Source organism: Dipodomys merriami, unplaced genomic scaffold (genome assembly GCF_024711535.1).
Source record: "Dipodomys merriami isolate MVZ:Mamm:240054 unplaced genomic scaffold, mDipMer1.0.p SCAF_808, whole genome shotgun sequence".
Lineage (NCBI taxonomy): Eukaryota > Metazoa > Chordata > Mammalia > Rodentia > Heteromyidae > Dipodomys > Dipodomys merriami.
This window is the reverse complement of record NW_027206411.1, coordinates 136431-163127: the sequence shown is the minus strand read 5'-3', so window position 1 is coordinate 163127 and position 26697 is coordinate 136431. Positions and strand designations below refer to the sequence as shown.

At 39.3% G+C, this 26697-nt stretch overlaps 1 long non-coding RNA gene across 13 annotated transcripts; it reads left to right on the top strand.

Annotated features, from left to right (window-relative positions):
* The first annotated feature begins 551 nt into the window (after positions 1–551).
* On the top strand, positions 552–26697 carry LOC138819652 (uncharacterized). Of its 13 annotated transcripts, XR_011369555.1 has the most exons (12): positions 552–789; positions 1404–1451; positions 2112–2345; positions 4918–5063; positions 5175–5282; positions 9165–9334; positions 16902–17073; positions 17574–17674; positions 18453–18540; positions 18986–19120; positions 26006–26240; positions 26525–26697. It is a non-coding gene; the product is annotated as an uncharacterized lncRNA (long non-coding RNA). The 13 variants fall into 13 exon arrangements; XR_011369559.1 differs by lacking the exons at positions 26006–26240; positions 26525–26697 and adding an exon at positions 20183–20455 and having other exon boundaries at positions 9202–9334; XR_011369548.1 differs by lacking the exons at positions 26006–26240; positions 26525–26697 and adding an exon at positions 20183–20455 and having other exon boundaries at positions 16926–17073.

Below are 26697 nucleotides of genomic sequence, written 5' to 3'. Positions count from 1 at the left end.
CTTTCTCTCAGGGTATGTACTTAATTGTATTAGTTATACTACATTAATGACAGCATATAAAGCTAATGAACATTTTGGGCCATATGCTTATGTTGCTAAATTGCATGAACTAAATATTATATTTGGGGTGTGAGTATTGTGGTGAAAGATTGAAATTGGGGCTATGTCCATTTTACAATATGCTAACTGCTAATTCTGCTTCTGTAAACCTGCTTGCGCAAACACTGACCCTTCCCCTCCCAGAAATAAGTTAAAAAGTTACAAAGTCCAGATGGAGGCCAGCCCCGGGACAAGGTCTTCAAACATAGATAAAGAACAAAAGAATATGTTCTCCTGAATTCCTGTGTAAAAACTCACGGCAGGGGGCTCAAGACAAGGACCATCTGGCGAGCCCAGCAAACTAGGTCAAATGTCAACCAATTGCAAGCCTGTAAATATGTGGACTCCCCTCCAGAGAAGCCTCCCCCTTTAGGGAACCAACTAGTTTTCAACAAGTGTTACAAAACTTCCTGCACAGAGCTGAGCCAATCCTGGGGAGCCTGGGGTCTTATGATAATCCTGTGGTTTTTGTCTTTAAAGTGCCTGGCTTCCAGTCTGCCTTCGACAGGGAGCCCGTTTGCGCAAAAGCCTAATAAACTCCTCTTGCTTGTTGCATCTGCTGGTTTGGAGTCTTGGTTCTTGGGGTGCCCTCCCATTGAAGAAAGCATCCCAGTGAGTCTGGGGTCCTTCAGTTGGGGGCTCGTCCGGGATAAGGCGCCCCCAGACCCAAAATTTCAAGACCAGTTGGAGGTAAGACAGAGCTCTAATTTTCTGTGTTCTCCATGCTTGTCGTGTTCATTTTGCGTTTTGGGGATCCAAAAGTGCCTGTACAGGACTTGTGTGGTGGACCAGAGGGAAAAGCAGATGTGCCCACTACCCTGGTCTTGCCCTGGAGTCCTACTCCAGGGTCGCGTGAATTTGTGGTGGACTAGAGGGAAAAGCAGACGTGCCCACTACCCTAGTCCCGCCCAGGAGTCCTACTCCAGTGTCGCGTGGAGGGGGGACGAGATCCGAGTGTCTCTATGTTCGGGGGAGTTAAGGCAAGGCCGGCCTCTCCCTTCTGAAGTTTCGCTCCTCATTTGTGCTCACTCGGGGACCGCGCGGCGTTTGTCTAGTCTTGTCTGCATCTGTCTAACGTTGATTGTCTTTGGTGTCTGTTTTGTGACGCTCAAAGAAATGGGACAACAACTAACCACCCCTTAAGCCTGACTCTAGATCACTGGAAAGAAGTCTTAGCCCAGGACCACAACTTGTCGTTGGAGGTCCAGAAAAAGAAGAGGATAATTTTCTGTTTCTCTGAGTGGCCCACCTTCAATGTAGGGTGGACTAAGGAGGGCTCCTTTAATTTTGGTATTATTTTACAGGTGAAGGCTCGAGTCTTCCAGCCCAGCCCTCAAGGACATCCTGACCAGGTCCCCTACATATTTACTTGGTAAACCCTTGCTCAGGACTCCCCGGAGTGGATTAAGCCTTTCCTTTCCCATTCCATCCCTCTCTCAGCCCCTCCACCCTCTCCCATTCCCCTCACCCTTCTTCCTCCTGCCCCCACCCAGCCCACCTTTCCTCCCCTGCCTGTCCCTCTGCCACCCACTCCCCTCACTCCTCCCCCACCACCCTTATGCCAGTCTTCCCTTTACCCCCTAAAGGAATTGTCAAAACTTAAAACAAAGGACTCCTCCACCTGCTCTCCAAATCCCCCCGGTCTGCCTGACAGTCAGACAGACTTGCTATTGTTAGAGCCTCTCCAAATGCCAGACCCTCCACCGCCCTATCTTCAGCCCGCTCCAGTGGAGGAATGCAGGAAGCCACAAGAGAGCTCCCTTGTTCCACCTATGCCTTCTCCCAATTCCACTGAGCCAGAGGCGGAGCCACAGGTGCCATAGTCGCCCAGAGCACCCTCGCCCCCACTTAGCAGCCGCCTGTGTCTCTGCCGCCATCGAGGAGGGGAGAGAGAAGGAGTCTGGACAACTCATTCCTTCCTCCTCCCGACCGTGGGTGGCCAAGTGCAATACTGGCCTTTTTCTGCCTCAGATTTACATAATTGGAAAACCCATAACCTGCCCTTTTCCCAGGACCCCCAGGCCCTGACGGGTTTAATTGAGTCCATCTTGCTAACGCACCAACCCACCTGAGACGACTGTCAGCAGCTCTTACAGACCCTCCTCACTACAGAGGAACATCAGCGAGTGTTCCTAGAGGCTCGCAAAAATGTTCCAGGACAAGATGGCAGACCGACCCAATGCCAAATGAGATCGATGAAGTATTCCCGCTGACCCGCCCTAACTGGGACTTCAACACTGTTGCTGGTAGGGAGTGGCTCCGTCTTTATAGCCGGGTTCTGTTGGCGGGTCTTAAAGGGGCCGGGAGACGCCCCACTAATTTGGCCAAGGTACGTGCAATAGTGCAGGGTTCTGATGAAACGCCTGTGGGGTTTTTAGAAAGATTAATGGAAGGATATCGTATGTATACGCCCTTTGACCCCTCCACCGTAGACAGGCAATCCGATGTTAATAAGTCCTTTATTGGGCAGTCAGCCCCAGACATTCGGACTAAGCTGCAATGGCTGGAGGCACTTCAGGGGTATACTTTGCAAGATTTAGTCAAGGAGGCAGAGAAAGTTTTCAATAAGAGAGAAACTCAGGAAGAAAAGGAAGAAAGATTGCGTAAGTTGCAGGAGGATAGGGAGGACAAGCGAGACAAGAAACGTACCAGAGAGTTAAGTAAGATCCTGGCCACCATAGTCAGACAGCCAGAAGGGAGAGAGAGTAGGCCAGTGAGGAACCCGGGAGACAAAAAGAGACCACCATTGAGCCGGGACCAGTGCACATACTGCAAAGAATTTGGGCATTGGGCCAAGGACTGCCCCAATGACAGAAAACAGGCCAGGGGAGCTGGGAGACCGGCACTGGTGTTGTCATTAGGAAGTGACGACTAGGCCAGTCAGGGCCAGGAGCCCCCCCTGAGCCCCAGATAACTTTACGACTTTACGAGTGGGTGGCAGTCCAGTTACCTTCTTGGTTGACACTGGTGCCCAGCATTCGGTACTCACTCAACCAAAACGTCCCCTAAGTAATAAAAAGTCTTGGGTGCAGGGAGCCACTGGGGGAAAATTATACCAGTGGACAACTGAGCAAAAAGTGCATCTTGGAACGGGGTTGGTCACACACTTGTTTCTCCTGGTTCCTGACTGCCCCTACCCGCTGTTGGGGAGGGACGTCCTCTCAAAAGTAGGGGCCCAAATTCACTTCCAAGAAGGGGGGGCCTCCATTAGAGGACCCCAAGGACAATCTCTCCAAGTTCTGAATTTACGCCTAGAAGACGAGCATCGTTTGCATGAAAGCCCTCAGCCAGTCTCAATTGACCCCAAGTGGTTGTTAGGTTTCCCTCAGGCTTGGGCGGAGACAGGGGGAATGGGATTGGCCATTGGACTTAAGCCGTCGGCTGCCCCGGTGATGATACATCAGCATCCACTAAGCAGGGAAGCTAAAAATGGAATCAGGCCACATATACAAAGGCTGCTACAATTGGGCATCCTAAAAACATGCCAATCCCAATGGAACACCCCGAGACTTTGTCCTAGTTTGTTTGCTTTTGTAACTTGCTTGTTTGTCAATTATGAAGCTGCCATTGACCACCTGCGAGTGGCCCCAGTTATATCTCAGCCTCGGGCCTTGGCTAGGGGTGTTCTGAGCGTGGGGGAGAACCTGTCAATCTGAGGGGATGGCCGCAAGGGACTTTTGTTCCTTGCCCCAAGATGACTGGAAATTCTCCTCCACCTTGGAAGGCCCCTGAGTCAACGTCTGCAGGAATCTAAGAGAAAAATCCTCCGGAGGTGAGTGGGGGGGTTGAGTCCCCTGGTAAGTGAATGGTGGTGAGATGTTGCCCCATTCACTGAGACTTGATTTTGTCTTTGTGGCCACTTGTTTGTCTTGTTAAGTTTAGTGTGTGTGTTTAATGTTTTCTGGGGTAGGGAAGTTATGGGTGAGTGTGGCAGGCTCACTCAGCAGACTGTGGATTCAGCTTGCTGAGTGGGAGCAGCACAGAGTTCCGGCAGGGATAAATTGGGGCCCATTGGTCCCCAACTCAGCCTTCAGTTCTTGTCTAGTTCTGTTTTAGAATTGGTACCAGTTTTAAATGTGGATTCTTGGTTTTTGTGTTTATCTGTGTTTTTGTTATTTAATTGAACATCTCTGGGGGAATAAAAGTTCCAGCTGGGTTTGGTCACAGACCTGCTATGCCCACCCTCCCTGTGAGTCATGGAAGGTTACTAGGTTAGTTTGGTTCCCTTCTGGCCTCAGGATGCATTTTCTCCTTGTGGAGGCTGCCAGCAGGGAGGGTGTAGAAGGCTGTGTGCCTGGTTTGGACTTTTTCAGCTAGTCCTGACAATGTAACAATTTGTAAAGTGCTCTTGTCTAAAATTGGATAGAAAAATTCGGCCAGTTTAAAGTGACCCCCTCCCCCAGCCCTCCTCCAACAGAAGGGATTCAAAAGACTAATTAGTGAATTGCCTTGTTAGACAAACAAGCAGTCACTTTCTAAGACAATGGGTTTTCTATCTTTAATATGACTTCAGTAGGACAGTATCCAACACATAACATATTACGTAATGGATAGAAGAAAATCTCTAATAGGAAATTATTTGATTTGGGCATGGAAGTTATGGTTATACTTTTAAAGATTAGGAAAAGAGGTAAAAGTTTTATTAGAACTTGTAAAACGAGTATGAAGTCTTGACCTTAGTGCCAAATTCTTAACCTGGCACACACTTAAATTCTTAGTGGTACTGAAGGACTAAACCCAAAACCCTATACTTATGAAACAGCATCTCTACTACTGTCATACCTGCAGATTATAATTGGATTTCTTATTTTGAGGTAGTATCACTATGCCTGGGTTTGATTGGACAACACAAACCAAACATTGTACCCAGCAAATGATTAGTTTCTGAAACTTCTTTATATTGTCTGGGCTTGCCTGGAACTGGAATTCTCTAATTGTTGATGCCCAAGAAGATAAGATTACAGGTTTGAGACACTTTATCCAGTAAAAATGTACAATTTTAAAATTTCTTGATATTTTCTATATTTGTGCTTTACATATATAGCTAACCATGATTTTCTCCCTTTTTTGTTTAGTACTCTTGAATTGAAAACATTGGCTTTGTTTTGGATGGAATCCCATGAAAATCAAAAAAAAAAACTCCCAAAATTTTATTTCAAAGATCATGGAAAAGAAGGCTTCAGGTTGGAATAAAACATTGATCCTTAAGTTATAAATGCTATATATTTATAGTGTTGGTCAAAGTTTTCTTAACTATGAGAAGGAAGACAGAAATGTGAAAGATGTCAGACATAATTTTGATAAACTTCTAGGTCTCCGTAGAAATTCTGTAGTTGTCACTTCATGTTATCTTCCTTCCTTAAAGCTTGCTTTATTAAAGCCCTTTGGGTGGATATTGGCTGGACTGATTGGTAATATTCTCCAGAAAATGAAACTGATTTTAGAAGGCTGATGGTGTGGTAAATAAAGGAATGATGAGAATAAGTACAGATATTGTCACAGAATGAGCAGACCAGGCTCAACTACTGACCACCAAAACAAAGCAAAGTTTCCAGTCTAATGATCCACATTGGAACATATATATGTAAATATATAGCTACATAAACATATACATATATATACATATAAATATACATATACCTGCATGCATGAATTAGTAAATCTCCAGTAGAATATAGAGCAACTTGGCTTGACAATTATTAAACTATATCAAACTGGTTGCAGGAAAGGTGCAGTAAAATAGCAATAATTTAGAATACATTTTTTTCAATTTTTATTTTTTATTGTGAAAAAACGGTACAGAGGGATTACAATTACATGGGCAAGATGATGAGTACATTTCTTAACAAGCATTATAGCCTCCTCCATTGTTTCCCCTTCCCAAGTCTTCCAAGCCTCCCCGAAAACTAATCCTCCCCATACAACCCCACCAAAATTGTAAAGTTCGTTTTTGACATGACAACTTGTACTTCTCAACTTGCAATGGGTCCACCTGTATCCTGATTAACACTTGTTTTTCCCGTTCCCCTCCACAAATTATAACGACATCAAATACAGTGAAAGCAGGGGTTATACTGTGGGGGAGGGACATATAAAGAAACAAAAAATAATCATATAAATGCATTAGAAACAAATGCATGAAAGAAAAAACTTTTAAATACATATCTTAGGATTTATTTTCCTAACATCGCCTTATCTGACCTTTTCTGCTTGATTCATACATATACAAACTATTCCAAATGAGGGAAACCATGGGACCTATGGTTCTTTGGGTTTGGCTTAGTTCACTTAATATAATTTTTCCAACTCTTTCCATTTCCTAAAAAATGGGGCAATGTCATCCTTTCTGATGGAGGCGTAGAATTCCCTTGTGTACATATACCACATTTTCTTGATCCATTCATCTACTGAGGGGCATCTGGGTTGGTTCCATATCTCAGCTATAGTAAATAATGCTGCAATAAACATAGTTGTGCCGGTAGCTTTAGAGTGGTCTTCTTTGTAAACATTTGGGTAAATGCCCACAAGTGGGATTACTGGGTCATAAGGGAGCTCTATGTGGATTCTTTTGAGGAACCTCCATACTGCTTTCTAAAGTGTTTGAACAAGTTTAAACTCCCACCAACAATGCAGTAAGGTTCCCTTCTGTCCACATCCCCTCCAGCATCTTTTGTTATTAGAGTTCTTGATTTTTGCCATTCTAACTGGAGTGAGGTGATATCTTAAGGTTGTTTTGATTTGCATTTCTTTTTTGGCTAGGGCTGTTGAGCACTTCTTCATGGGTCTATTGGCCATCCTTCTTTCTTCTTCAGAGAAGTTTCTCTTTAAATCTTTTGCCCACTTATTTATTGGGCAGTTGTTTCTTTGAGGATTTGTTGTTGGGGGGTTTAATTTTTTGAGTTCCAAGTATATTTTAGATATGAGACCCTAGTCCGTTGTATGGCTAGTGAAGAAATTCTCCCAATCCATGGGCTTTCTATTGATCTTGCTAGCTATGTCCTTTGCCATGCAGAAGCTCTGCAACTTCATGCAATCCCATTTGTCCAACCTTTATTTGATTTGTTGTGTTTCCGGGTCTCTATTCAGAAAATTTCGGCCTGAGCCAAGGAGACCTAAGATTTCTCCTATTCCATCCTGTAATATTTTCAGAGTGTCTGCTTTGACTACGAGGTCTTTGATCCATTTGGAGTTGATTCTGTTGCAGGGTGAAATATAAGGATCTCACTTTAGTTTTCTACATTTAGTTAACCAATTTTGCCAGCACCATTTACTGAAGAGGCTGTCTTTCTTCCATTCTAGTTTTTTAGCTCCCTTATCGAAAATTAGATAGCTATAGGTCTGTACGTTCATTTCTGGGTTTTCAATTCTATTGCATTGGTCCTGAGGTCTGTTCTTGTGCCAGTACCAAGCTGCTTTTATTACTATGGCTTTATAGTAGAGTTTGAAATTTGGCATTGATATTCCTCCAGCAGCGTTCTTTCCGTTGAGGAGCGTTTTTGCTATTCGGGGTCTTTTATTGTTCCATATGAATTTTTGGATTGCCTCTATTTCCTTGAAGAATGAGGTTGGAATTTTGATAGGTATCGCATTGAATTTGTAAATAGCCTTGGGAAGTATTGTCATTTTCACTATGTTAATCTTTCCAATCCAGGAGCATGGGAGTTTTTGCCATTTTTTAAGTTCTGTTTTGATTTCCTTTTTCAAGTTTTTAAGGTTTTCATCATAGAGGTCCTTCACTTCTTTAGTTAAGTTAATTCCTAGGTGTTTTATTTTTTGTGGGGCTGTTACAAATGGTTTTGCTTTCCTAATTTCAGCCACACTTTTCTCATTGTTGGCATACAGAAAAGCCATTGATTTTGGGGGTTAATTTTATACCCTGCTACTTTGCCAAAATTTTGAATCAGCTTGAGTAATTTGGGAGTGGATTCTATGGGATTCCTTAAATACTGGATCATGTCATCTGCAAAGGGGGAGAGTTTTATTTCTTCCTTCCCTATTTAGATCCCCTTTATGTTTCCATCTTGTCCTATTGCTGTAGCTAGGCATTCTATTACTAGATTGAAGAGAAGTGAAGAAACTGGACAGCTATCTATTTCTACAAATTCTAATCAGATCTCAGCAGATTAAATATTTTATGGAATTCCTATTAAAATATTGCTTTGCCGACTGACTGATTCTTCATACTACACCTATATATATCTGTGAGTTTGTATGTGTATATTTGTGTGTGTTTGAATAAACTAATACAACAATGTAGAAGATAAAATATTAGTATGGCCTATCCAAAGAAAGATACATCCCATGGTTTCCCTAATTTTCAATAACGAATATATATCTGCGATAAACAGAAATGTTCAAAAGCTATGTCCATTTGACCAGACAAGATAATGTTAAGGGAAATGAACCCCAAGATAGGGACACAGTGGTTATTTCTTTCTTGCTATTGTTTCTAACATACTTATAATGTGCAATGTGATTTTTTGTGTTTCTTTATAGGTTCCTCCCTCAAACTATAACACCTGTTTTCACTGTATTTGAAGCTGCTACATCTTGTATATATGTTCCTCTAGTTTGGGAAGGGGAAGGAAAAAACCAAAATGCTTAAACGGGATACAGGTTGACCCATTGTAACAATTAAATTCACAAACCCTATGTTGAAAAATGAACTTTACAATTTATGTTGGGGACTGGGGGAGGGCAGTATACTTTTGGAGGTAGGAGGGAAGGATGGTAGGTGAAAATAAAGGAGGAGGTAACAATGCTTGTTCAGAAATGTACTATTACATGTAGTGAGCAACCAAAAGTACTGTTATCTATTGACCATGCTCTGCTTCCAAGGAAGCCAGGTCGATAACTTCTCATGCTGTAAATCAAACTGGTTATCTTATGTCTTGGTATTGTAAAAATATCAGGAACAGAATAATGAATGAATGTTGTAAACTGAGGTGAAGTCCATATGTAAATGTGAAAAACTGATAAAACAAAAGTATCTGAGCAATATATTGTGTTTTACATCATAAGGAAGACCTAGAGGAATGAATTCTCTTTTTGATATCCTATCATAGGTCCTTAGAAGGTTGAACTCTTTCCTCATTCTTGTAGAGGCATCATCAGATGAGAGGAACTGTATTTTTTTTGTTTCCTTCAATTTATTCTTCAGTCCAAATCTGAACTACTTGAGATTGAAAGAAACCAAGGGAAATTATACACGTATACTTTGGAATGAATAATCAAGGTAAAATAAATAAAATACTTACAGCCTTGTAAAAGGTATAACTAAATTGAGTTATATATTCGCAAGCGTAAATAGAAAATGATTTAAGCAATATCATGTTATTGATAATTGAAAAATGTTGAGTTGCTTAATATTTTTCCTTTCTACTACCTTGAATTATTTATTGATTTTGCATAGAAGATTAAAGATGAGATTAATGAGAAACTTGATTTAAAATGGACAAAAGTTCTGAATAGACATGTTTTCCTTAAATCCCTGAAGATCGACAGTGGGTTAACAAAGTTGTACTTAATACAACTTCTATGCTGGCTTAATGCTTTGAGACCAGAATTCATTAGCGAAATGTCACTCAAAATTACTATGATACTACTTAATTACTTTTATAACTCTTATCAAAAAATCAAAGGAACCAGGTGTTGTGGTAAAGGCTTGTAATTCCAAGCACTTAGGAGGTTGGATTTAAGTCTAAGGCCAGTTTGGGGTGTGCTGCAGATAGTAAAATCTTGCCCATTATTATAAAATATAATAATGGTGAGAGTGTGGAGAAAAGGAAACTTTCTACCCTCTTGGTCAAAATCCAGGTTAGTATTCTCGTTGTAGAAAGTAGTATGCAGTTTTCTAAAGAGGCTGATATCTGAGGATCAGGTTCAAAGCCAGCCCAGGAAGAAAAGTCTGTGAAACTCTTATCTCCAAGAAACACCAGAAAACTGGAAGTGGTGCTGTAGCTCAAGGGGTAGATCGCTAGCCTTGAGCTGAAGCCCTGAGGGACAACACCCAGGCCGTGAGTTCAAGCCCCAAACCGACAAAATAAAAGAGAAATGCTAAGTTAATGTATCATCTTACCCACCAATAATGTGATTATTTCTCTCTCGGTAACTCGTGAATATATCTGTAGTTCATTGTTATTTAACTTATTCACAACAACAGCCAATATATAAATCAAAGTTGTGTTCAACTACAGACTAATAAAGCAACTGTGGTACATGTACAAATTTTTCACATTTCTGCCTTCCTTCTCTTCTGATATAAGAAAGCACTGACTAACACTATAAATATATTGCATTTATAACGGAAGGATCAGTGTTGTTGTTGTTTTCCAACCTGAAGCCTTCTTTTCCATGATTTTTGACATAAAATTTTGGGAGTTTTTTTTATTGTTATGGTATTCCATCTAAAACAAAGCTATGTATATCAAGAAAGCCAAAGTTTTCAACTCAGAATACTAAACAAAAGAGGGAGAAAAGTAAGGTTAGATCTATATGTTAAGCACAAATACAGGCAATATCATGATATTTTGAAATCGTGTACCTTTACTTGATAAAGTGGCTCAAACTTTTAATCTTATCTTCTTGGGCAACAAAGATTAGAGAATTTCAGTGCCAGGCAAGCCCAGACAACAAAAAAAAGTTTCAGAAACTCTAAGCATTTGCTGGGTGCAATGTTTTCTTGCCTGTGTTAGGGGGACCGCAGTCCAATCAGTCCCAGGCAAAATGATACTACCTCAAAATAAGCAATCCAATTACAATCTGCAGGTATGGCACTAGTAGAGATGCTGTTTCAAAAGTATAGGGTTTTGGGTTCAATCCTCCAGTACCGCTAGGAATTTGGTAAGAATTTGGCATGTCTAAAGTCAAGACTTCATACTTATTACTATCTTTGTGAGAACTGCAGCTTCCTTATTTGGAAACTGAGCTGTTCAGTTAAGAGTGAGTAAATGAATCTTATCATTTAAAATTTCATTTAACTGAAATTGGAAAGATTAATGTCTCAGACATTATTCACATTTGAGATTCATTAGCCACATATAGCCAGTGGGTAGTATGTTAGACAATGCATATATAGAATATTTCCATTATCACAGATGTTTCTGTTAGAACTGTTTTAGAGCATGTTTCTGCTTGTTAAGGGATGGTTCATGTTCATAAACTACATATGCTACATAGATGGTACTAAGACTGAAGATCAGACCAGAAAGGCTAGACACCCATGAAGTTAAGATATAGATATAAATTGTTCTACATAGGCACACTTATTTGTGAGGAGGAAGAGGATCAAACAGTCAATGCCAGCAGAATCAATGCTCTCAACTCTTGGAAAGAATAGGTGGAAATTTTAGCAATTCTTGCAGCTTTGCTTCTGTGATTGAAATTGGCTGTGGTATTCTCAATGGTGATTTTGTTGGAAAATATACATGTGTAATTATCATATTAGCTCACAGAAGAATTAGGATTTGTGCTTTGTAAATGTCATTTGGTATTTATATGTGACATTTCAATTTCTTCTGGTACCAATACACCACAAATATCTTTATATGGCTTCTGAGTTTTTGCTTTCGTTAGCTTTGTTGTTCTTACAGCAGACATTTAAAAAATAGTGGAGAAGTTAAGACTTCCTTGTGTTTTATAATCCCATTAGTACTCAGTAAGCTTAATAAACAGTGAGAATACAAGAACTATGTGAAGAAATTATATCTCCAATTAATTACTGGAGCAAAGAGAACTGGCTCTCCAGAATCTCACCTTCAGAATTCAAGAATGAGATTGGAATAAGACAAGCAAAGACAGAGATAGTAATTTGCACTGAAGTTGCTGTGCTGTCACAATGAACACCTGTTCTCATGCAATCTTTTTGAATCTCACAGTTAGCTTTTATGTGGTTTTTATTAGTATGACAAAGATGACTGACTTTCTCAGATTTACAGTTGGAAATGTGTGGGACACATTCCTTTATCTATGGAATCTACCTTAAAATTGTGCATCATTCACTTTGGTCCTCGGTGCCTTTTCTATCCTTGTCACAAGTATGTATTTCTACAAATGGAGACGCTGGATTTTGGAGGTTGTGTGATTTGCAGTAGAAGCAAAGTATTATGGGTAGGATCCTTTGGTCCATTTTGACGCTTCTTTGTAGAATTCTTATCGTGGTCCTTACTCATGGACTCATGTGTAAGTAATTCCCCCCATATTCTCTATTGGGTGTTCTAAAAGCTTCTTGTATCTGAATAGGCCTATCTTTTTGCATGTTTGGGAAGTTTTCTGCTAGGATCCTGTGAAACAAATTTCCTAGACCATTAACTTCTGTCTCTAGGTGTTCCACTACACCCATTATCCTCAAATTAGGCCTTCTGATGGTTTCTTCCAAATGTTGAATAGATCTATCATACTTCTTGGTTTTTGTCTTGGATGGTTGTATATTCTTTCTCTATAATATCTAGGCTGTATTCAATCCCCGAAATTCGATCTTCTGCATGGTCTAACCTACTGCCAAGACTTTCTACTTTGTTTTTTATTTCTTTTTCTTCTAGTTGGTCAGCTTTCAAATTCTTTGCTGGAGCTTTGTTTTAGATCTTGCATGAAACTCTTTAATTCCTTAATTTTGTGTTCAGTGTTTATTCTCAAATCACTTAGTTGATTGGTTATGGTTTACTTGGACTGCCATTCCTTCTCTTGGGTTCCATTCAGCATTCCATTTGTAGTCTCCCTGATTTATTTCAGCTTTCTGTTTATGGATTCCATGAATGCCTCCATTGATCTTTGTCTATTCTCATCCGGTTCTCTCAGTTTCCGTATTTCTCTTTGATTAGCTTCCTCATGTTCACAGAATTCCTGTAGTTCTCATTGAGTGTTCTCAGCCTGTTCACACCATTCCTGACTTTCTCTTTGTCTGTTCTCAGCCAGCTCATGCAATTCCTCCTCTATCTCTTTGACTGATCTCAATCTGCTTTTGCAATTCCTTTATTTCTCTTTCAGTGTTCTCAATCTGCTCACAAAATTCCTGTATCAATTTTTGAGTAGCTTCCTCAGACTCATGAGTCTCCTGTATTGATCTTTGGTTACCTCTTCTCTCTACCTATCATCCTCACACTGATACTTTGCAAATTTTCACTCTTTTCATTTACGCTGTTTATCTGTAGTGTTTGTAGAGCTTTTTGGGAACGTCCTCTGGTTTATTCATTATCTAATCTGTCCCCTGATTGTCATGAGTGGGAGCTGAGATCCCCGGACTTGCTATTTCTCTTGAGTTTTTCTGGCCATTTGGGATGAGTGTAACACCAGTTTGGGGCTCGAACACTATTTTAAGGTAAGCATCAACCAAAGTCTGTAGTTACACAGTCAAAAGTCTGCAGATACATTCTAGTTCAAGAGATAGAATCTATTCAACATCAAACAGTAAAGAAGAATTTGGCAACTAGAAATTATTCGGTTTAGGGAGTATGTGGGGAAAAAAAGGATTAGTGGGATGTGGAAAGGTGAGGGAGAGTGGAATTAACCAAGTCCTAATCTCAAATAAGGGAAATGGATTGGACAGAATGAAAGCAGATAGAGAAAAAAAGAAAAAGAAAAAAGAATAAGAGAAAAAAAGAAGAAAAATAAAAAAGAGATAAAAATGGGAAAACAAAAATTTACAATTAAAATGTGAAACCCTTAAAAACTGCAAGTTTGAAGGACTAGTATTCAGAGAAGAATGGGGATGGGATGAGAGGAGGGGAGGGATCAAAAGGAGACATGAAAAACTAGAAAAATAAAAACCTTTTAAAATATTATATTGGTATAAAGAGGTAAAACTGCTATTAAGGAGTTTAAGTCTAAGGTTTTGAGTTGAGTAATAAATTTCTGGATTAAGTGTGTATTCCTTGGGGGATAAGATCTAATAATCGGCAAGAGGTATATCTGAAGATGAGCAGAACAGCAATTAAGTCACACAGAAAAGAATGAAAGAGAAGAATTGAAAAGAATGAGAAAAGAAAAAGAGAAAAAAATGATCAAAATGTCAGTAGAGATTTTTAAAAAGCATACAAACATATACACCTAAAATTAAAATTATACGAGGAAGAAAAGAAAAAAATAATTGAAAACGAAATATTTTTTTTTAAATTAGAAATTAAAATTGTTTTTAATATTTAAAAATAAGGTACAAAAAAGAAAGTTCTTTGTTTTTTTGGTGGGGGTGGGAGACGGGAAGATTCTGTATCTCCCTTTTTTTCATATCCAGTCTCTTGGTGGAGTCTTTGATCTGCTTGTGGTGGTTGGTTTTCCTGTGGCTTAATTGGTTACTAAAGTCAGTTTGTTTGGGCAAGCAGAAAAATGCTCTGCTTTTCCCAGGATTTTGTGTTTCTCCTCCCAGGCTAGTTCAATGGGATATAGATCTGCTTCGAGTATCACAAAAGAGGGAGATGGCTGTTACCTCTTGTTTGGAGATGCTGTGATGAGGTTAGGTTCTGTGTAGAGTTGAGGCCTTTCAGCAAACAGTAGCTTTTCCCTGAGGGGCTAGCTTCTGAGACATTCACAGAGCCCAGCCTGGAGCCACTGTCAGGGTTTATGTTTACTGAATTTCAATTGATTGTCAAGGCTTCCATGGGGAGGGGCAGCCTCTGGCTCTGTTTATGCAGAAAACAGAGCAACTCCTGGGGACAGATTTTCCTCTGCCTGGGCTGAGTGACTGTTTCCTGTGTGGAGTTGAGCCTGGCAGGTCTGAGCAGGTTCCTGTGACCTGCTAAATGACTCTGTTTTTCTCTCAAGGCCTGAGTTGGCACTAGCAGCTCAGCCGTGCCTTTGTCAGTATCAAAGATGGAGATCTCTGGTAGTAGGGTGGGGGATGATTGGCCTGCCCTCCTCTGCTCCCTGAGAAGGAGTGAGGATGGCAGGCTTCTACTAACACCGCCAGAGTGTTGGTTCCTGGGTCATCTCTGGTCTGTGATCTGCAGGGTGAAAATATCTGCTCCTTGTCAGTTCTTGCTGGTGTTGAGTAGAATTCGCTTACCTGCTGCATCTGACGCTTTTGTACCAGACTCTCTGTGTTGCAGGTATGGAAGCTATGGCTGTCGCTGTGTCGGCGGCAGCCAGCAAGTACTCAGATCTGTCTCTTTGCCTGGATTTTCTCTCTCTGGCCACACTCTCTGTACCGTGCTGGCACACTTGGTGTAATTATCTGGCCTAGGACTGTTCACTGGAACACTAAAACTCCTTTCTATGCAAGAGCTTTTTTTGCCTCCAGCTTTTCCTCCTCCATCTTAGTTCTTCACATTCTTAGATATGTTTTAACATCGATGTATCCAATGCCAAAGACATTGCTTAAGACACCATTTTGATGAATGAAAAGAAATCATGCTGCAATCTCATTATATGGCAATTTTCTGGTTTAAAATTCTTTTAGATTAAAAATTGATGGTGGAAAATGAACATTCCATATTCAATTTTATATTTTCCTAATTATTTTAATATACTTTCCAATATTATATAATGTTAAAACATTACTACTTACTTAGATTTCGGATTTCTAAATTGGCCAGAGTAAAAGTTCTATTCATTCACAATATTAAGACCATAGAGGGTCCATTATGACCAATGAGACATTTTAAACTTTTTATTTGTGGTCCTTAAAGGTTGTGCTGGGGAATCAAGTCCAGTGCTTCATGTGTCTTAGTCTACCATTTGCCTGAGCCTGATGTGACCTGTGGTTTTACTTTTACTCAAATGGAATAAAGAAAAATTTCACTAGGAAGGAAAAATTACTTGGTTACTTTCTCCAATATCTCTTGCATACATAAAGTAATATAATTCTATAGTGACAGAAAATGGTGTTCCTATTAGCAGTAACTGTTTATTTTTTGTAGCCCCACTCTTCACTAAGTCTTGCCACTATCCAATTTCCTCTTCCCATAAAACATGACTATATCCACTGGAAAACCACTTCCAGGCAGCCTCCTCCTTAAAAAGTCAAAACTTAACTAACATACCACCTGGTAGTCCCGCTATAAATTTTCAAAGGCCTGACTGCAATCAGACTCCTTCCTGTAATCCCTCCTTTGCTACAGGGAAAGCCTTCTTCCACTCCACCCCTTCCTGCAATCCATGCTCTGCATCACCAGAAACCAGGATACATCCATATCTCCTCCTTCTATATCCTGCTTTGCTGCACCAAGAACCCTACATCAGGTTCCTCCCTTGAATCCTCAATTCATCCATCAGATACTGGGCCCATAACTACTCTAGTTCTTCATAGTCCCATTGCTCCCATATCCTAGTTCCTCCAAGCTCCTCCCTTCCCTTTCATACCCCACCCACAACTAGCCTTCTCCCACAAGCTCCTCCTCATTTCATCAGAAACTTCACCCATAAATAGCCTAATTCTAAATGGCCTAACCTCGCAAACACAGCCCTGAACCTACTTCTTCCCACAAAGTCCATAATGCTATTACAAAAAACCTTCACTTCCCTATAACTGCCCTTGAAGCCCAGCCTTGCTTGGCTAGAAGCCTCTCACACAGCCTATCTCCTGCCTGGAAAGCCAGCCCTGCTCCAACACAAGCATCTGCAAAGATGACTTTCAAATCATCTCTCTAATGAATAATTTCGGAGTTGCTTGCCTTACGATGTATCAGAGATTTTAGTAACAGAAATTCTCTACCAGAATCCATGTTGAATTTCCTCCTTCCACTAAAGTGACCTTTGGAAAAGATTGAAGTAATATTATACAGATGAAATTCCAGAAATAAAAACTTATTTGAGATCATAACAAAATTATGATGAAGATCCCATTCAATGTGCTTGAAATTTTCTAACAAAAGGAACTTAAGAATATTTAACTGCAGACTTTGTGAAGACTAGAAGACAAAAATACAAGAAATGTCCTGTTAGACCATGGTTCTGAAAACAAAACAAAACCAAGGAAAGACAATATAATGAGACAGAAGAGAATGAGGAACTTGTACATAGAATGAAAAACATACACAGAATCAGGTAAAAATAATTTTGGTCACAAAATTATTTTTATTATATATATTTCATTGTAAATTATATATATGTATATATATATATATATAATTGTAAATATTGTTCTTCGCTAACCTGTGACTTAATATAGGTCTCAGCAGGGATCTGCTCAGGTAGTTGTGTAGTTAGTCAATTTCATCATTGCAAGATCCTCAGGATGGTAAACTCCCACACACCTTAACATACCTCCAACAACACTAGACATACACTCCTATTGGTCCAACAGAATAAGCCAGACCTGTATTTTACCAAAACTTTCAATGTGGTATTTTACCAAAGCTTTGTATGCTATCGTTTATTCAGGGTCATTATTAACATCTATCGCATGCTGAGGATTTATTTATACCTCTCCTTTTCCCTTTCTTTTTTCCTCCATTCTTTCTTTCTCTTTCTTTTTTTTGGGGGGGGGCAGAGTCCAGTCGTGGGGACTGAACTCTGGGCCTGGGTGTTGTCCCTCATCTCTACAGCTCAAAGCTAGTGCTCTCCCAATTGAGCCACAGAGCCACTTCCGGCTTTTTTTAAATTATATTGTGCTGAGGAATCGAACCCAGGACCTCATGCATGCAAGGTAAGCATTCTACCACTAAGCCACCTTCCCAGCCCCTTTTCCTTTCTATTTTCTTTCTTTCTTTCTTTCTTTCTTTCTTTCTTTCTTTCTTTCTTTCTTTCTTTCTTTCTTTCTTTCTTTCTTTCTTTCTTTCTTTCTTCCTTTCTTTCTTTCTTTCTTTCATTCTTTCTTTCTTTCTTTCTTTCTTTCTTTCTTTCTTTCTTTCTTTCTTTCTTTCTTCTTTCTTTCTTTCTTTCTTTCTTCCTTTCTTTCTTACGTTATTTCTTCTCTTTTATTTCCTCTTTTAGGAAATGAGTATGAATTTAGATATTTTGTTTGTTGAACAAGTATTCTACCATTAGAACATCCTTTTTCGATTTATTTACTTTGCTCATAGGTTATCAATTTTGCTGAGGGCTGAACAGAGGCTAAGTTCCTCACTTCTGTCTGCCAAGTAGCTGGGATCACAAATGCATTCCAACGTGCCAGGCTTTAGGATGATATGAGACTCTTAGTACTTTCCTTGCATATTGGTTCTGAAATGTGATCTTCTCAAATTTTACCTCTTCAATTAGTGATGTGAGTTCCAGTAGGCTCCCCTGTCAGTATATATCGTCTAAGTGAATTATTGAAGGCAATTTCATTTTAATCTCTTTTTCTTTGCCAGTCCAGGGACTGTTACAGTTTTATTTCTATACAGTTTTTGTGTATATGTGCACATTAGTTTTCAAATATTACATTTTGATCAGTTTTTATTTTTTTATTTTTCTTGGTTATGGGGCTTGAATTCTGGATCTAGGTGTTGTCCTTGAGCTCTTCAGATCAAGACTATCACTTTACCACTTGAGCCACAGTGCCACTTCCTGTTTTCTGGTGGTTAATTGGAGGTAAGAATGTCACGGATTTCCTGCAAGGGCTAGCTTTGAACTATCATCCTCAGATCTCAACTCCTGAGTAGGTAGGATTAGAGGCATGAGCCACTGTCACACAGCTAAATTGTTACTTATTTTAAGTTCTATGATTTAGTTGAGGGAGTAGAATGAGTGTGTAGAAAGGTAACTTTCAAGTGATCTCTCTAAATAATTTCAGAGTTTCATTTTCATAATGTTTATTTCAGTGATTAATGATAGAAGCTCCAAAAGTAACAAAATGATCCTTCATGTTCTCCTTCCCATAGGTACTATTGGAAGAGAATGAGTGAGATCTAAGTCTAAGACAATGTGTACTTGAAATTATAAAAAATTAGTTTGATGGTACATAAAGAGCCAGATAACACAACATGCTTTTCATTTTCTAAAGAAAGGAATGTCATACAAGTATGTTTATTGCCAGGCTTTTTCATCTGAAAAACAAAGAAAAAAGAATATCATAAAAAAGCTGAAAGGTATCAGCAACCATGTAAGAGTGATATGGCATTGGAGACTTCAAGACCTGAATTGGTTCAAGTAAAATAATACTCTGGGAAAGGTATCTGTGAACTAAATTTATTCATTGTAAATTTTTTATTTTTATTTATTATGTTACTTGATATATAAATACATACATATATGTATATATGTATTTTTGTAGGTATATATGTATGTATATATATATATATATAAATTTGTATATTTATGTATATCAACCCTGCAACACCACTGAGCATGCAAACTTATGTGTTCATCATTGTAAGCTAGACCTGTGTTTTACCAAAGCTTTATATATAGTGTGTTATATTTTCATTTAGGCTTGACACAAAATGTGTTTGCCCCTAGAAATAAATGATGACATTTATAATTACAATAATTTAGGGTAAATGTTTACATTAAACACATGCTCAGTATGAGTTGTTCTTTGTTTCCTTTTCTTATTTTATCTTTAGGAAGTTGATTTAAGTTTAGATTTTGTGTTTACCAGACAGGTATTCCACCACTGGAGTCATTCCACCAATCCTTTCTTGTTTAAGTTACTGTACTCATAGAGTAGCAATTTTTGCACCCATCCCAAAAAGCAGGGATCATGATTGCATTCCAAAATCCCTACTTAGTAGGTTGATATGGGTGATACTTTCCTTCCTAGACGGATTCAGAATTGTGATACTCTAAAATTCTACCAATTTAGTTAATGGTGTGAGCTCCAGTTCTGCCTACCTCTAGATGATATTATGGAAATAAATGATTACAGGTAATTTGAGTTAATCATTGGCAAATATAGGTGATTTGATATTAAAATATATGGTAAGTTTGAAAGTAAGAAAAAGAAAAAAGAAAGAAAGAAAGAGAGAAAGAAAGAAAGAAAGAAAGAAAGAAAGAAAGAAAGAAAGAAAGAAAGAAAGAAAGAAAGAAAGAAAGAGGAAGAAAGAAAGAAAGAAAGAAAGAAAGAATGAGACGGATAGAAAGAAACAAAATTATTGAGAATGAATTTTTTGGAGTCAGGAATTGCATGGTAGAGGTACTACCTGTATTGTGTATTAGGTCTGCCCCAGGACATGCAAACCCTTTGCACACACCTTCCCACTTCTTGACTAAGTTTCCACTCTTTGTTACCTAGGTATTTGGCACACCTGGAGGCAGCCACCTCCCCCTCCTGCTAAGTCACAACCGGGTCAGCCTCTGGTCACACTTTCTATCTAACCAGAGATGAGTCTCAGGCCTTAAAGTCACATCTAGATCCAGTGTGGCCAGAATTTTCCCCGACCTGGCCTCACCTCATCCGGTTCTTTACCTAGATAGGTCCTCGCTGGAGGTTGGGTCACCCCATTTTTTTTTACATGCCTTTCTACCATGTATGGTATGGGAAGCAGTTCAGTAAATAAACTACTTACCTGACTGTATACCGTGTGGTGTTCTCTTCATTGACTACTTAATGAAACTCACCTAATTAATATGCCTTACACTTAAGACTTTCTAGTTATGAATCCATAGATACTTTTGTGACACATGTGAGTTCAGTATCTACAAAATATATGTACTGACTCATCATTTAACAATATAATTCTGCCTGGAATCTTTAATAGCACTTTAATTAACCATAAAGTCTATTTTGTTTGCTTTCCTTTGTTTTGTTTGTTTTTTCTTAAAGTAATAAAAGCGTTAGTGGGACAATCTGAAAGGATCTCTGGCTTCATATTTTCTCATCCCCTTGGGCTACAACCTGTGTGCTACCAGCTCAGACGATGGGACTTTGAAATTTTGGAAAGTAGATGCACATCATAACGACCCATGGCTTCGGGATTTCTGATTCTTTTTGAAATGTAATTGTTACTTAAGTATGTACAGTGAGGTTACCATTTCACAAAAAATTCAGACATTTACATGTTTATTTATATTTTTGTCAGTTGTGGGGCTTGAATTCAGGGCCTGGGCACTGTCCCTAATACTCTGTGCTCAAGTTAGGTAGCACTCTAACAATTGAGCTACAGAACCACTTCTGGCTTTTGAGTTGTTAATTGGAGGTAAGAGTCTTATGGGGACTTTTATTCCTGGCCTGGCTTTGAACTTCAATCCTCAGATCTCAGCCTCATGAGTAGCTGGAATTACAGGTATGAGCCACTGGCACCTGGCTTGAAATGGTCTTGTGTGTGTGTGTGTGTGTGTGTGTGTGTGTGTGTGTGTGTGTGTGTGTGTGTGTGTGAAAATACCATAGAGAGGGGTTATAATTATATGGGCAAAGTAATGAGTACATTTCTTATGAAGCATTGTTGCCCCCTCCTTTGTTTCCCCTTCCCATCACTTCTTATCTCACACACACACACCTCACTAACCGCCCCAATCCACACTCACCCACCTCCCCCGGGCAGGTTGTAATGTTCGTTTTCTGACATAACATCTTGTATATCTCATTGTTCAATGGGTTCAACTGTATCCCTACTTAATTTGTTTTTTTGCTTCCCTTCCACAAATTATACCAACATCAAATACAATGAAATCAGGGGTTATACCGTGGGGGAGGGACATAGAAAACAACAAAGAAATCATCTCATAAATATGTTAGAAACATTGGCATGAAAGAAAAAAATACATTTGAATCCTTATCTTGGCATTCATTTCACCTAACATCAACTTATCTGACCTTTTCTGCTTGTCTCAGACATATACTAGTTATAGAAAATAAGGGAAACCATGGGACCTGTTTCTTTGGGCCTGTCTTACTTCATTTAATATAATTTTTTCCAAGGCTTTCCATTTCCTAACAAATGGGGCAACGTTATTCTTTCTGATGGAGGCAGAGAATTCCATTGTGTATATACACCATATTTTCTTGATCCATTCATCTACTGAGGGGTATCTGGCTTGGTTCAATATTTTAGCTACGGTAAATAATGCTGCAATAAACCCAGTTTTGCTGGTAACATTAGTATTGATTTGTTTGTGATCATTTGTGTAAATGCCCAAAAGTGAGATTGCTGGGTGATAGGAGAACTTTGTGTGGAGTTTTTTGAGGAACCTGCATACAGTTTTCCAAGGTTTTTGAACAAGTTTACACTTCCGCCAACAATGTAATAAGGTTTCATTTTTGCCACATCCCCTACAGCATCTATTGTTATTAGAGTCCTTGATTATACCCAATCTAACTGGGGTAAGGTGGTTGTTGTTTTGATGTTGTTTTGGTTTGTATTTCTTTTATGGGTAGGGAGGTTGAACACATCTTCATGTGTCTATTGGCCATCCTTCTTTCCTCTTCGGAGAAGTGTCTCTTTAAGTCTTAGGTCCCTTATTCATTGGGTAGTTGTTTCTTTGAGGATTTGTTTTTGGGGGATTTGATTTTCTGGGTTCTAGGTATATTTTATATATGAAACACTTGTCCGTTGTATGGCTAGTGAAGATCTTCTCCCAGTATGTGGTCTTTCTATTGATCTTGCTAACTCTTTCCTTTGCCTTTCAGAAACCCTGCAATTTCATGCAATACCATTTCTCCAAACATTTTTTTTATTTGTTGTGTTTCTGGGACTCTTTACAAAAACATTGGTCTGTGCCAAGGTGACCTAATGTTTCTCTTATTCACGGACTCCACTCCCAAATTACTCAAACTGATTCAAAACTTTGGCAAAGTAGCAAGGTATAAATTTAACCCTCAAAAATCAATGGCTTTTCTGTATGACAACAATGAGAAAAGCATGGCTGAAATCAGGAAAGCAACTCTATTCGTAATAGCCCCACAAAAAAAAAAATACCTAGGAATTCATTTAACCAAAGACATGAAGGACCTCTATGATGAGGTCCTTAAAAAACATGAAAAATGAAATCAAAACAGAACCTAGAAACGGGAAAAACTCCTATGCTCCAAGATTGGAAAGATCAATATCGTGAAAATGGCAATAGTTCCCCAGGCTATCTACAAATTCAATGCCATAACTATCAATATTCCAACCTCATTCGTCAAGGAAATAGAAGAGGCAATCCAAAAATACATATGGAACAATACAATACCCCAAATAGCAAAAACAATCCTAAACAGAAAGAACAGTGCTGGAGAAATATCAACACCAAATTTCAAACTCTACTAAAAAGCCATAGTAATCAAAACAGCTTGGTAGTGGCACAAGAACCTCCCTCAGGACCAATGGAATAGAATTGAAATCCCAGAAATGAACCTCCAGGCAGATAGCCATCTAAAAAAATAGAATGGAAGAATGACCCCCTCTTTAGTTAATGGTGCTGGCAAAATTGGTTAATCACTTGTAGAAAACTAAAGCTAGATCCTTATATATCACACGGCACCACAATCAACTAGAAATAGATCAAAGACCTCAGAGTCAAAGCAGACACTCAAATAGTCACTTTTAATATGATGAACTGCTTTGTGCTTCTGGCTCACATATATAGTCCTAGCTATAGTTAGGATTGCAGGTATGAGAAACAAACACTAGGTGTGTGTTGGCTTGTTTTAATATTGTTTGTTTCTTATACTACGAAGTTCTTATTTGTATTTTCACCTAGGTAGGGGAGATAGGTGCTAGCCAGTATTGAACCTTCTTTGGTTGAGATGGGACCATGTGGAAGTTCTTGCCTAGAATGACATGGAGCTGCTCTCAGCTCCCCATGGACCTGGGATGATAGACATATTCCATCACACAGAGCAAGAGGTTGGGCAGCATTGCAGGAAAAACTACACTGGTCTTGACATGATGTCCCAGATAGGTAGCTTTACAGGCATATGCCTTCAAAACATTGTATTCAATTTCACTTTGAAGTAGTGTTTGCATATACTTAGAGATACAATGATAACACACTACATGTTTAAGATATAGAATAGTCAATATAATTAGCACGTTTATCTCCTAAAACATTTAAGCTAATGTATTTCGGTAACCTCCTGACTCGGCTAGTTATTTTTTTTGAGTATACCATAAACATGAATACATTGATAATGTGCATAGAAGATTGGAAGTTGATAGAGACAGACAAGTTAGACTATGTGTAGTAAATATATATTTATCTATTGCTGCTGCTCTGAAGAACATTATCATATATTCACCATGACAATACCACCATATATTCACCATGAAAATAATTTTCCTGCAGTGTAGAATTTTCCATTTCATAATCTGCCATCTTTTATCTTTTTTACATTTTCCTTATAAGTATGAATGTTTTCTTGTATGTTTTGAAATTAAGATGTAATGTAAACATTTGTAGAATCTACTGAAATTATCTCAATTTGTTTGGTTTTGTGATGCTAAATCATTAAAACCAAGGTTTTCCTGAAAGTTTTGCTAGCAGACTATATCACTAAATTGTATTCTAAACACTTTTTATTATTGTATTTTGATATAGGGTTGTACTGTTGCTGTTTTATGATATAGAGTGTTGTGAAGGTGGACTAAAACTTGCAACCCCACTGTCTCCAGTAACAATGCTTTATCACCAGGTTCTGTAGGCTCATAATTATAACTAGCTAATCAGGGGTTTTAGACCTGAGATTTAGTTCAGATGGCCTGAGCAGAAAATTTTATGAGTCTCTCCTCTCCATTTCACTACTAAAAGGCTTGCAGTGGAACTTTGGACAATTGTTAGAACACTACAGTCAATGGCTGAGATCTGAGGATTACGGTTCAAAGCCAGCCCGAGCAGGAAGGTCCATGAGACACTTATCTCCAATACACCACTAGAAAACTGGAAGTTGTGTGGTGGCTCAAGTGGAAGAGAGCTCCCCCTGAGCTGAAGGGCTGAGGGATAGCACTGAAGCCCAGAGTTCAAGCCCCATGACCAACAAACCCAGGGCTGATGAGACCGCCTGGAAGAGTATTGGAACCATCGCTATCTCTCTGAGACTGTTTCACTGGGTTCTTATCAAAGGAACTTGGCTTGAGACAAAGAAGTGCCTCCCTGCTTAATTTCTTATTACTGGGCTGCCAGAATATTTCATTTGCCTCATAAGCTAGTGGAAGTTTAGCAATTTGCATGTGAGAGACTAGGATTAAAGGAATGAGCAAGTGGCACCCAATATTCACCCTCACCTAGGAAATAACTACCTTAGAGGCCTTTAAAGGAATATGGACATAAGTAAGGATGTAACTTGAACTTGAATCTGGGGCCTGAGTGTTGTCCGATTTGTAGCACTCTACCAATTGCGCCCAAGGTCCATTTCTGGCGTTTGGCCGGTTAATTGAAGATAAGTGTCTTTAGAATTTTACAAACTAGAGTGGGTTCAAACTGTGATCTTCAGATCTCACTCTCCTGATTAGTAGGTTTAGAGGCATGATCCATTGTGTATGTCTTTGTAGAGATGCATATAAGATCCTCACAGAATTTCCATGAAATTGTATAGACATAACTCTACTTTTTGTCTGTCATGTTTACATTACCATATGGGACATAGCCAGTCCTATGTGTGTCATGTTAATTCAGAAAAGGAGAAGCATAGAGTTAACTTCCTACTCTCCTCCCATTGGTACTGATCCTTCTACCGTAACTGGGAGGAAGATGAACAAGTGAAAAAGTATGTGGATGTTGGCATAAAGAAAAGTTTTGTCCTTGAAAACTTGATATGTTTGAGGTTTCTGAATCAAAGTCAACTTTCTTCTTTGCTCACCAGTTGTGATTTTTACTAGGGGATTGAGGCTTGGCACTTCAGAGGATAGCAGATTACATAGTTGTGGATGTGCTTGCGGTTTTGGACTCTCAGGGATGACAGGGAGGGCTGTGTATAGCAAGTCTGATTCAGTAGGGAAACAACATTTTCTTCCTATTACAGGGAGAATTTTAGGGGATTATATTTGAGAAATTTCTAGAAGTGGGTTGTGAGGAGCATCCTGCTTGCAGGAGTTTATTCCTACTTCCCAACAACAAGTCCTGCCAGACAGAGGCTATAGACAAGACTCAGAATGGGGAGGGTGGGCTCTCATTTTCCTTGTCACCAATCTTCCCACAGCAATGGTTGTTCCATCATCCCTATGTGGATGGACTTCTACCCTGATGATTTCTATGAGACCAAGGACCATGACACCCTGAAAAAACTTACACAGTATGTCAAGCTCAACATGCCCTCTTCAGACCTGCTCTTCTGCTTACACATTCTTCTGGACTAGCTGGAGGAACCCACGACCCATGAGACAAAGAAAAAGTGGAAGAAGTCCTTGTTTAGATGCCTCAGAGCTCATGAGTAGGTATGGAACCTGCATCTCTAGGGATGGGCCTGATTGGCCAAGGGCCCTTAGTACTCCCCAGCTTGGAAAAAATGTCATTTTATGGATATTCTATGCCAGGTAATAACTGTTCTCTTTTGAAAGAACTTAGAAGTAGTCACTTGTTTAAAACACCCTACCTTCGCATCAGTGTTCAGTCCAAACTCAAATTCTACAGCTTCACCCATTCTATCCTTATGGAAGTTTAGTCACACCTTAACTTCTAGGGTCTACTCTAAGACTCCTGTACCTATTTCCATTCTCAGGTTTGCATCACCATAGAGCAGCTCCTGCAGAACTCCAGACAAAGAACCCATCAGTGATGTCGTCTATAGTGACTGATGGAGATCAGAATCCATCACTGATCTCAAGAAAGCATGTGAAGGTAGAGGGTTTTTCTTTTTCAATTTGTAGAGAGGCCCAAGTACATTTTGAGTCC